Genomic DNA, 12,749 nt, shown 5'->3' with positions numbered 1-12,749 from the left:
ATGATCTGTCCATTGCTGTAAGTGGAATATTGAAATCTGTTACTATTATGGTATTATTGTCAATGAGTTTCTTTATGTTTGTGATTGATTTATATATTTGAGGGCTTTCACGTTGGGGGCACAAATGTTAACATCGTTAGATCTTCTTGGCAGTTACACTCCTTAATTATGATAATGCCATTCTTCATCTCTTGTTACAGTCTTTATTTTAGAATCTAGATTGTATGATAGAAGTATGGCTAAACCAGCTTTCTTTTGGCAACCATTAGCATGATAGATGGCTCTCCATCCTCTTTCTTTTTTTTAAAAAGAGAGAGAGATTTTGTTTTGTTTATTTCTGAGGCAGAGAGACAGCGTGAGCAGGGGAGGGTCAAAGAGAGAGGGAGATACAGAATCTGAAACAGGCTCCAGGCTCTGAGCTGGCAGTCAGCACAGAGCCCAATGCAGGGCTCGAACCCGCGAACCATGAGATCATGACCTGAGCCGAAGTTGGACGCTTAACTGACTGAGCCACCCAGGCGCCCCTCTTACTTTCAATCTGAAGGTATCTTTAGGTCTAAAATGGGTAGGAAAACGTTTGAAACTTAAAAAGGTACAATAAAATAGAATAAAATGATGAGGGGCGCCTGGGTGGCTTAGTCGGTTAAGCGTCCCACTCTCGTTTGGGTCATGATCTCGCGGTTCGTGCGTTCGAGCCCCGCGTCGGGCTCTGTGCTGACTGCCCGCTCAGAGCCTGTAGCCTATTTCAGAGTCTGTGTCTCCCTCTCTCTCTGACCCTCCCCTGCTCACGCTGTCTCTCTCTCTCTCTCCTAGAAATAAATTTTAAAAAACATTAAAAAAATAAATAAAATGATGAAAGTAAAATAGAATACAAAAAATATATAGTAGAAAAAAGCTAAAATCCTTTTTATAAAAACAGAAAATAAATTTTTCTGTATTCAAGGATAGGAAAAAGAAAAAAATTGAATAGATGGACTAGTGAATAGAATGTAATACAAATGAAATACATTGTTTCCCCTAGAATTCAAACTGTGAACCACTTTATAGGCCGTCCACTAACCCAGGCAGAAAGACTTGTATTTCTCTAGAGCAGAGTTGGTGCAGTTGGGCAGGACTTGGTCTAATGGCCTCGTTCTCCATTAGACGGTGCTGCTAGGCTTACTGGGGTGGATCATTGTGCATATACGCTTGTATGTGCATGTGTGGGGAAGTGAAAATGGTGTCACCCAGCTACCCATTCTCTAGCACCAGAACTCCGTGCTCTTGCCGAGGGGCAGTCATGCAACCCTCCTTTGTCTCCAGCTTCCTTCCCTGCTTCTACACTGTCCGTAACCAAGCTGTTGGCCTGCCAGGCGGCACCTCCCTCCCAAATTTTATCTCTGATGGGGCTGTTGTGACACTCAGGTGTTAGTTTTGGCAGAGACCTATCAATTTTAAGTTCTTGTCTTGAAATGACCAACCGTAATTAGACATTTGAGAAGCTGTGAGGTAGTGACTATGTGACAGACCACCTGGGTAGAATGGTGACATGGTGGTCTGTAACCTTGCATACAGGGTATGAGTGTGGTCAGCCAGGACAGTGAAGTAGAAGCTTGCCAAGTGGATTTCCAGAAGCAGAAATAGCATGTTAGTATTTAACCATGCTTGAGGTTAACCTACAACATTCCCCACTCCTGTTTGTTAGTGATTCAAATCTTTGAAGAATCTTACTCTACTATTTCGGAGAGTGGGATGTATTAGTTATGAACTACCATGAGTTTTATGGATCCTATTCTTTGGTTTATGAACTGAAGTAATAGTTTAATTAAACAGAGTCCTATTGTTTTAACTATAAGGAGAAGGATAAGGGGTCCTGCAAGGGCACTAATGAGAGTGGTTAGCCATGGGGACCAGGAGAATATAGACTCATACCAGTTTTGATCATTTTGTCTTTGTCTCTCCCTTTCTTTGAGTCGTTGTCTAATCTGACTTAGGCTTTGCTTGATGATTCCTGAATTATTGACATAAAAACAACTTTGTTCCCCGAGGGCTATGCAAAGCCCTCCTTATAGAAACAACAGGTCTAAGCCTCTTTGATTTTGAAGTACCACCTCAGCTAAAGAGTTTACAGATTCAGACAGTTTATCAATATTTCTTTAACTATCCAATGGTATCGGACAGGGGCATGGTCAGAAAATGTTCCTCCAACTAAGGAAATTAAGAACAAAATTACCCAGCAGATTCTTTTACCAGCCGGACCTTCAAAGGATTTTCGGTCCATTTGATGGTCCATTGTAGGGGAAGGTGGTCGGGGTGTGCCACTTTAATTTGAGAGCGATGGATCCAGTGGCCCTGGCCAGCAACTTTTACAGCAGATGGGGTGGACAGGATGATCAGATAGTGTCCAATCCCCAGGTCCGAGTCCTTGGTCTGATGATTCGACTGTAGAGGGCGGTTCCTTCTGGTTTTCTCTCACTAGGTTATAGATGGCTTAGGAGTGTACTCTGTAGAGCCTGCAAAGACTTAAGGAGATGTTGGTTGGAGATTTCTGCCCATTGTTCATCTCCTAATTTTGGAAGCAAAGGAGGTGGTCTTCCAAATAAGATTTCAAAAGGGGTAATGCCTTTAATGTAAGGTGTACAGCATACCCTGAGGGGGGCAAAAGGAAGGAGGCCTACCCAGTTCTCACCAGTTTCTGTAATTAATTTAGTCAAGGTTTTCTTTAGAGTTCTATTCATTTTTTTTTTTTTACCTGCCCTGAACTCTGAGGATGGTAAGCACAATGTAATTTCCAATCTATTTATAAGCTTTTAGCCAACATTTTTGATATCTGGGCTATGAAAGCCGGGCCATTATCGGACCCCAGATCAATATAGGGATGCCAAATTGGGGAATCAATTCATTAAGATATTTTTGAGCCACTATCTGAGCTGACTCTGTTGTAGTGGGGAAAGCTTCTATCTATCCAGAGAAAGTGTCCACCAGCACGAGGAGATCATGATAACCATATTGTCCATCTTTCATTTCAGTGAAGTCAAGTTCCCAGATTTCTCCAGGCATCTGTCCATGTAGTGTCTGTCCTGAAAAATTAAACTTAGGAGATGGGTTAGTCTGAGCATAGGCCTTGCATCAGTCTACTTGATTTTTGGCAATTTTATTAAGGTTTGAAATAAAAAAAACTCTTTGGGCGAGTTCAGACAATTTAGTTGCCCCTAGATGTGTGGAGCTGTGGACTTGCTGGAGCCAGGACCGTCCTTTAGCTTCTGGTATGAAGATGTGTCCATCTTCTAGTCACCTCTTTTTGCCCTCAAGGTTTTTATCAGGTGTAGCTCTTCTTTGGTATAAGACGGTTCCGTGGGGAGAAAGCATGGAGGCAGCAGAGGCAAAATTTTAATCGGAAGAACATCTCTTTCTGCTGTGGCCTTTGCCATTGCATCGGCAAAGGTGTTTCCTTTTGCTTGGGGTGAGTCTGCCTTTTGGTGGCTCTTGCAATGTATAATAGACATATTTTTAGGAAGCCATAAGAGTTCCAGTAGGGCCAGGATTTCTTTTTTATTTTTAATTTCCTTTCCTCCTGATGTTAATAGTCCTCTTTCCTTATAGAGAGCTCCATGATCATGGGCGGTGGCGAAGGCATACCTGCTATCAGTGAAAATGTTCACCGTTTTTCCCTTTGCCCCTCTGAGGGCCTGGGCTGGAGCTATCAGCTCTGCTTTTTGGGCAGAAGTGTTCTGTTCAAGTGCTTGGGCCCAGATAACTTGGTCTTGAGTTATTACAGCTTCATCTGAATACCTGATTCAACTTTTGACAAAACTGCTGCCATTAGTATATAATTTATAATCCACCTTTGGTAGAGGTTGGTCCTTTAAAGCCTCCCCTCAGTCCCATAAGAGTACTCACAGCTTCTAAGCAATTGTGGAGTGGTGCCTCCAAGTCAGCATCAGGTAGCAAGGTGACTGGGTTTGAAGCCTCTATCTTCAGGAAAGTGATGTATGGAGGGTCTAGTAACAATACCTGATATTGGATGGTTTGTGCATTGGAGATCCATCGGTCCGGTGGGGAGCACAACAGGGATGTTGTTGCGTGAGGTCCTACAATCTGAAGGTCCTGCTCGAACATTTGTTTGGAAACTTCTTTGACCAGCATGGCAGTGGCAGCAACAGCTCTCGGGCAGTTGGGCCATCCAGTGGCAACAGAGTCCAGTCGTTTGGACAAATAGGTTATAGGTTGTTTCCAGGGGCCCCTTTCGCAATTCCCTGGGTCTCATGTACAAATAGCTGGAAAGGCTTGGTAATATCAGGTAAAGTCAGGGCTGAGGCTTGGGTAAGGGTGCCTTTAATTTGTTCAAAAGCCTTATCTTCCTGTTCTCCTCAGACCATCAGTCCCTTCACCCCCAGTAGCAAAATATAGAGGCTTTGCCATTTCAGCGAAACCAGGTATCCAGAGGCAGCAGTATCCGGCCGCTCCTAGGAATTCTCTGATCTGTCTTTTAGTTGTGGGTTTAGGAATGTTTAGGATAGCCTGGATTCTTTCTGGCCCCAGTGATTGCTTGCCTTCATGTAGCTCGTAGCCCAAGTATATTAGAGTCCAAACAAATTTGTGCCTTTTTCGCAGAAACTTTATATCCTAGGACATCTAATTCCCTCAGCAGGTCCTCAGTAGCCTTTGTGCAATTCTCTATGGAGTCAGCGGCTAGGAGCAAGTCATCTACATATTGTAACAGAGTAACATCTGGTTGACTCTCCCAGTAAGGGACCAAATCCCTCTGAAGAGCCTCATCAAAAAGAGTGGGGGAATTTTTTAAACCTTGGGGCATTCGGGTCCACGTTAACTGTCCAGTGTAGGGTCTGTCTAGGTCTGTCCATTCAAAGGCAACAATAGGCTGACTGACATTTGCAATTGGCAAGGCAAAGAATGCATCCTTTAAGTCTAGGACAGAGTAAAGATGGTGGTTTGGTGAGAGTTACTCAGGAGAGTATAAGGGTTGGGTACTGTAGGATGAATTGTTTCAACCCTTTTGTTGACTTCCCTGAGGTCTTGTACTGGCCTGTATTTTAAGGTTCTGGGTTTCGGGACTGGAAGCAAAGGAGTATTCCAGGGGGGATGGCATGGTATTAGGATCCCGTCCTCTTGCAGTCGGTTAATGTGTTTGGCAATTCCTTCTCTCACTTGGTGACTGACGCGATATTGCCTCACCCGGATGGGGGTGGCTGTGGCAGCTAACTGGATCACTAATGGTGTCTGTTTAATGGCCAGTCCAGGGGATTAGTTTTGGCCCAGACTGAAGGAATTGTCTCCTTCTATTTTTCTATCAATGGAGAAGCTTTCTGCTCTGGTCTTTCTAGGAGTAGATATTCCTCTGATATAGGGCATGTAACTAGAATGGCTGGTGGTGGCAAGTTTAAGTCTATAGATTGTCCGGTAAAGGAGATTTGGGCCTTAAGCTTGTGTAATAGGTCTCTCCCCAGAAGGGAATATGGACAATCAGGTATGAGCACAAAAGAATGAGTAATAGTCCCTTGGGCCAAGTCCGTAATTTGGGCATGAGTCTGTGGGTAGCCTTGTGTTCGCGCTGTGGCTCCCTGAATATATATCTTTTCTTTAGTCACAGAGCCTAAAGGTTCCTTGAGAACAGAATACGTAGCCCCGGTGTCAGCCAGGAATCTGGTTTCTTTCCCTCCTACATTGAGGGTAACCATAGGTTCCAGGGGATTCAGGGAAAAAGGGGAGCTGTGGTAGTGTCATTGTTCCTGAGCCATGAGGATGGGGGCGTTTTCTCTGAGGGCATTTATCTTTCCAGTGCCCTTTTTCCTTACAATAAGCATATTGATTTTTTTCCCCTAGAATTGTTCGGGGTCCCTTCTGGCGGAAGTGGGGTTTCCTTTGCTGTTATTTGGGGGTGGCTTCCAGGCTGCCATAAGGACTTTCCCTATTTCCTTCCCTTGCATGATGGCAGGGCTGTCCCTACTCTGAAAAACTCATTGGGATATTTCTACTAGCTTTGAAATTACCTTCCCCTCAAATCCTTCTAGCTTCTGAAGCTTCTTATGGATGCCCAGGGCCAACTGAGAAACAGAAACCATATTAATGGTTTTTCGGTTCTCCACTGCCTCAGGGTCAATAGGAGAATATAGACGGTAAGCCTGGTAAAGCCTTTCTAGGAAGGCTGCATGCGTTTCATTCGGTTCTTGGACCATGTCATGGAGTTTTGTCAGATTGGTTGGCTTTCACGCCACTGCATAAAGCCCCTGCAACAGAACCTGGCAATATTGGAGTAGATGCTCCCTACCGTTATCCGTGTTGGGGTCCCACTGAGGCGGCACGGAAGGGAAAATGTGCTGGATTCCATGAAGGTCTGTGGTAGGCATCCCATCTGGGCCAAGGATTGCTCTCGTTGCTTCTCAGAGCATTCGGGCCCTTTCTTCAGAAGTTATCAAGACCTGCAAAAGTTGGTGACAATCTTCCCAGGTAGGTAAGTGAGTGGTAAAAATAGAGCTCAATAAGTCAATTTGGCCCTGGGGGTTCTCAGAGAAAGACGAGTTCTGAGTCTTCCAGTTGTAGAGGTCCGTGGTAGAGAAGGGAGTGTAGATAAGTGTCGGGCCTGTTAGCTGCCCATTTGGCCCAGGAGCTGGAAACATTTGCCTCTGAGGAGGGATGGGGACTGGGGCATCAGAGGACTGGTGTTCTCCTCCATATAGGGCTCCTGATCTAGTATGTGGGGGGCTAGTTAAAGAGTTTCCTTTGGTCCCTGGGGGACTGATGGAGCCTGGGGATAAGGGAGTGGTCCCTGAGGATCAGATAGTAAGTCTTCCCCTTCTGGTATCTCCTGAAGCACTGGGCAAAGCCTCTTTGAGGGCTGAGTGACAGGAAGTAGGGTTTGGGGTCGGAGAACAGGAAGAGGAGTGGGAAAGGGAGGGGCCAGACAACAGCTTTTGTTCCTGTTCTCGGCCCTCTCTCAGCCATGAGGGTGGGTCTTCTAGGAGCTCAACCCAAGTCCAGCATGTGGCTCCTGGTCGGGGTGAACATCATGACAAATCCTGCAGACGGCGTTAGCAAGGTTAAGATTATAGGAGCCCTCTGTGGGCCAGTCAACCCCAGAGAATGTCAGCCAGCCCAGCTGGCAGTGTGTCCGCAGCCAGGATTGCGTTAGGTTAAGCCATAGTTTGTTTTGTCTTTTCTTTTCCTAAAACCAGAAAAGTTATTTAGAATAAATTCAAGAGGGGAACACGGCTTAGACGAGGATCGACCCATGACAGAAGTTAAACAGCGGGTCACACCAGAGAAAGGTTAATAGGAAACGTTTAACAAGACATACAGAGCACTGAACACAGAACAAATGGTCGGGGTGATCAAGCCCAACCCAGACGATCCGGAGACCCAGATGGCGCTGGGGATGTCTCCACCAGACGCCAGCTAGGGGGAAGGTAAGCCACGTCCTGCCTTCCCTCCTAGAAACAGATCTGGGCAGTAACAGAAAACAGGAAATAGGCGCCGCCTTGTGTACCTTAGCTGAGTCAGGTCTGAGAACCGAAGGCGGGGGCTGAGGACCGTGTCTCGGCAGCATCCCCCTAGCGGTTCCGCTTCAGCCTCCGAATTTCGGGTGGTCGTAAATCTCAGAACCTCCAAATGAAGCAGGGTGATTGTCGGAAAGACCACCAAACACTGAATGGAGGAAAGATTTTATTCACGGCCGGGCCAAACCTGATCTCCGGACATCATGGAGAAATGCAGAGAATGGCCCCGAACGAAGGTGGCAGTGAGCTTCTCTGGATCTCAGCAAGGCAGAATACGTCATTATTTAGTTAACCAATTACATTCCACAGCATACCATGCTAACCAATTGCATTGTGACACTCAGGTGTTCGTTTTGGCAGAGCCCTATCAATTTTTAATTCTTTGTCTTGAAATGACCAACCATAATTAGACATTTGAGAAGCCCTGGAGTAGTGACTATGTGGTGACAGACCACCGGGGTAGAATGGTGACGTGGTGTTCTGTAACCTTGCGCACAGGGGGCGAGTGTGGTCAGCCAGGACAGTGAAGTACAAGCTTGCCAAGCGGATTTCCAGAAGCAGAAATAGCATGTTAGTATTTAACAGTGCTTGAGGTTAACCTACAACACTTCCCACCAGGGCATGGCCAGGTATTGAGCTGCAGTTTCATACTCTGCTCTCCCTCTGTTAATAGTGTCTTAATGGTATTTAAACCCTTTCCTTCCTCCCTTTCTTGCTCACGGTGTTTCCACTCTTTCTCTTTTGCTCTAGCTGCTTCTGGGGGAAATGCTTTTCCTGTACTCTCCCCCTCTCTCCACCAGCAAAAACAGCTCCCTATCCTCTGCGGGTTCTCTCTCCCCCAGTTCTCTCCACACCACTTACCTGCCAATTTATCTGGCTCACTTTATGCAGATTGTTGTGGTAATCCTCAGATCAATTTTCTAGGTGTGCAAAATGGTTTTGTGCTGATCTAGCTGTATTTCAGGGATGAGAGAAGCAGAAAATGTCCATGCTGCTCTGCCATCTTGACCTTTCCTGGCATATGTTCTTGGGAAAAAAAAAGTGTAACCAGTGTTTGAGTGGTGTCCCAAAAATGTTGATGAGATCATGTGACTTGGTGGTGTAGAGTTCATCAGTGTCCTGTTGACTTTGTCATTGTTCCGTCAGTTATTGAAAGAAGTCTCGAGCTCTACTTGTGAATTTGTTTCTCCTTTCTGTTCTATCAGTTGATAACATATTTTGCAGGTAGCTATACACTCAGGATTGCTAAGTGACCCTTTTATCATGTAACTTTTCCCTTTTTACTCAGTATTTTTTTCTCTGAAATCTTCTTTATCTGGTGTTAATATAGACCTTCCTGCTTTCTTTTGATTGAGGTTTACATGGTATAAGTTGTGCTATTCTGTAGACATTGTGGCTAAGATAATTCTGATGTGTGAAGCTGTACTGGGCATTGTGGGATAGTTTGCAGCATCACTGGCCCATATCCACTAGATAGATACCAGTAGAACCACTGCAATGATGACATTAAAAATGTCTGCAGACCTTTGCATATGTTCCTGAGGTCAGGGATGGTTATCACCCCTGTATATTAATTCAGTAATACAGAGATCAGGAAAGCAATCGTTACTACCATGCCACTTTGTTTGCAGCTGCATTTAACACAATATTCCAAGAAAGACCTGATGTCAGAAGTGAATGAGCTGATTTGCAAGTAGGATTTGAGGCTATAACTGTGCCTCATCTCCAGCTGGTAAAACATACCATTAATAAATACTTTGAGGGTCAAGGGCAAGTTAAAATTCAAAATCATGGAAAAGTCTACATGAAAGACATGGCCCTAATGCCATTTGAAGTAACCTGCAACTGATTAAATTATGTCCTGTGGGATAGCTCCTCTTGGACAGCATGGCTTAGTGAACAGAAAGCACAGGTGTGGCTCCGTTAGAGGGGCCAGAGAGGCTCAGTGAGCCTGAAATACATACGAAGAGCACTGCATGTCTAGCTAAATGTGGTGGGTGGGTACCTAATAGAAAATGTAGCTGTTTGGTATCACATAAAGTACTATTTAAAAATATTGCGTGGACCACAATGTGCCAAGTTTGCACCTTAAGGAAACCGTGATCGTGCAAATGTTTGGGACTGTACACTATGATGGGAAGGAAGTCGCTAGCGAAAATGGCTGGTTGTACAAGGAAGGCAGGGTTTCTGACAGTTTAGCAGATGTAACTACATGAAGTCAAGAACAGTGAACACAGAGGACTGGATGGTTATTCTCAGGGGAGAAACAGGAGCCAAGGAATCACTCATTCCTGCTCCTCCCTCTTTGCTGTGGACCAGAGACTGCTGGGTCCCTCCTTTCCTTTTTTTTTCTGAATGAGAGGGTTTACAGAGGTTTTTTTCCTGTTCCACCATAGTGTGTTAGGAATGAGGACTCCATGTAAGGCTCTCAACCAAGAGGAATCTCATGAGACTGTTGTGAGACCCTCACGTGTGACTGTAGTCGTGTTTGGGTAGAAGCTGTTTTCTTTTGGCACAAAAGCAGGTGTATTTTGCGTGAATAAGAGAAAAATAATTTCTGATAGAAGCTGTACTATCATACATCATATTTCCAATTAATTATCACCCTCTTGTGAGATATCAAAGAGCAGAGAGAGATAAAGTTTGGCCACTTGACTTTGGCAATTCTTCCTTTTTGAGAGGATTACACTTCTTTGTCCAATTTATAGCCAGCTTGACTAATGCAGTGTGAGTAGAATGGCATATTTTAAGTGTAAGTGGAAGTTTTAAAAGCTGTTCGCTCCTTCTAACCCTCTCTTCTCTCTGGTGCAAGTATAGTTATGTTCCACATAGACTGAAGTTCTACCCTGAATCTCAGCCTCAAATGACAGAACAAAGCAAGAAGTGAATAATCATAGATGTGATATGAGGAAGAAATAAACGTTTGTTTTTGTAAACCTAAGCAAATTCAGGGATATTTGTTACCACAGAAAAGTTTCTAGAAAGCGGACTAGTACTTCCAGTGATCTTTTCTGTTCTCCTTACCCATCTTAACCTCCCAAAGTCATTGTTTCCAGTTATTGTACCACCTTTGAAATCATGTTTTCAACTACTCCCTTTCTGTATTACTACCCTCATATCTGCCATTTTATATGCNAAGCGAAAGTCGGACGCTTAACCGACTAAGCCACCCAGGCGCCCCTATTTTTAACTTTTTAAACATTTATTTATTTTGAGAGAGAGTATGTGCACAAGTAGGGGAAGGGCAGAGAGAGATGGAGAAAAAAATCCCACGCAGGCTCTGTACTAGAAGTGTAGAGCCTGATGCAGGGCTTGACTCCTGAACCGTGAGATCATGACCTGAGCCCAAACCTAGAGTCAGACACTTAACTGACTGAGCAGACACACCGTTTTGAATTCATCTAGAGATATATTGCCTTTTACCATCTAACTACCCTCAGTGGACTACGTGTTTGCCACGTGAGCCTCAGAACCGCATGAGCTCCCTTACGAGGAGGTTCCCACTCATTGGTCAAACACCCCAGGCAAACGGAAAAAAATGAAAGAGCCTTTTGGCTTGGGTGCTCTATTGCTAGCCCTTTTCCAAGGGTGTGGGCTTCAGTTTCTCCCGCTGTGGTGCCAAACTACGAATGTTCCGCTTTCATTTTCATTCTGTTCAGGATACACTTTCATTTATTTTCTACTGCTTCTTTGTCCCAGGGTCAGTCACAAGGAAATCATTATTTTCCAAGTATTTGTGGATTTTCCAGAGACATTTTTATTAGTGATTTCTATCATAATTCCATTGTGGTCATAGATCTATTTGGTGTGATGTGAATTCTTTGATGGCTCAGATTACGATTTCTCTTGGTAAAGTACTGTGTGCACTTTCAAAGATGTGTCTAATTCCCTGATTAGGTGGAGCCTTCTTATAAAGGAAAAAATCAGTATTGCTCCTCCTGTGTAGGGAAAAATCAGTTTTTCCCCCTCTTGCGTGCTTCTATCCTATCTCCCTCACTACTCACACAGAAGACTTCATGTCTGACTCTTCTGGTCACAAATATGTGTAGGGTTTCCCCCATCAACAAGCAGTCTCCAACATCAGCTGAGTCTCCTACCATTTACCTTAACTTGACACCCTCTACCTGGATACCCCCACACACACACTACAGCCACCAGGTGTGAGTCCAGGCTGACACACGTGCTTCTGCTCTAGATCAGAGGTTCCAACAAGCCCCTCGTTGTTTTTGAGTAGCCTGCTAGAGCAGCTCACAGAACTCAGGGAGACACACTTACCAGTTTAGAACAGGCTACGATAAAGGATACGGATGGACACTCAGATGAAGACATACTCAGGATGAAGTCTGGGAAGGTCCTCAGTGCAGAAGCTTGTGTCCCCATGGAGTCGGGGTGTGTCACCTCCTGGAGTTGGGGTGTTCGCCAGCCTGAAAGCTCTTTGAACCTCCAGCCATTGGGATTTTGTGGAGACTTCCTCATATATGCACGAGCAGTCATTAACTCCATTTCCAGCCCCTGTCCCCCCTCTGGAGGATGAGGGGATGGGGCTCAAAATCCCAAGCTTATAATCATGGCTTGTTCTTTCTGGCAAGCAGCCCCACCCAGGACCCCACCCAGAGTCGCCTCCTTATAACATAGATACTACTAGTGCCCTTGTCACTTAGGAAAATACAAGCACCCTAGGAGTTCTGTGCAGGAACCAGGGACAGAGAACAATATATACGTTTCCTATTACCTCACAGTTCCGTTAATGTCGACTGGGGCCAGTGTCCTTGATAGTCATGTCACATTCAAGGTACTGATTTTGACTACTTATTCTATTACGGAGAGATGGGACATGGAGATCTCTGACTGATTGTGGATTGGTGTGTCATTGTGGTCCTGTCCGTTTTCTCAGGGGTTTTGTAGTTCTGCCAGGTGCATGGATTAGGGTTCTGCTGTCATTCTGGTGAATGTAACCCTTTATGATTATGAAATAGAGTTTATAATCCCTGGTCATAGTATTCGCTCTTTAGCTTTGATCTGATACAGCTACTCTATTTTTAATAGCATTTGTTAATCTTTTGTCCATGATTTTACCCTGTGTCCTTTAATTTTTGAAGTGAATTTCTTGTAGGAAATATATTTTAAAAATCCACTTGACAAGGGCACCTGGCTCACATGGTTAGTGTCAGACTCTTGGTTGTGGCAAAGGTCATGACCTCATGGTTCTTGAGATTGAGCCCCATGTTGGGCTCTGCACCTACAGCACAGAGGCTG

Source organism: Crocuta crocuta, unplaced genomic scaffold, assembly GCF_008692635.1.
Source record: "Crocuta crocuta isolate KB4526 unplaced genomic scaffold, BGI_CrCroc_1.0 scaffold334, whole genome shotgun sequence".
NCBI classification, from domain to species: Eukaryota; Metazoa; Chordata; class Mammalia; order Carnivora; family Hyaenidae; genus Crocuta; species Crocuta crocuta.
The sequence above is the reverse complement of the archived record's forward strand: the minus strand, read 5'-3'. Positions refer to the sequence as shown.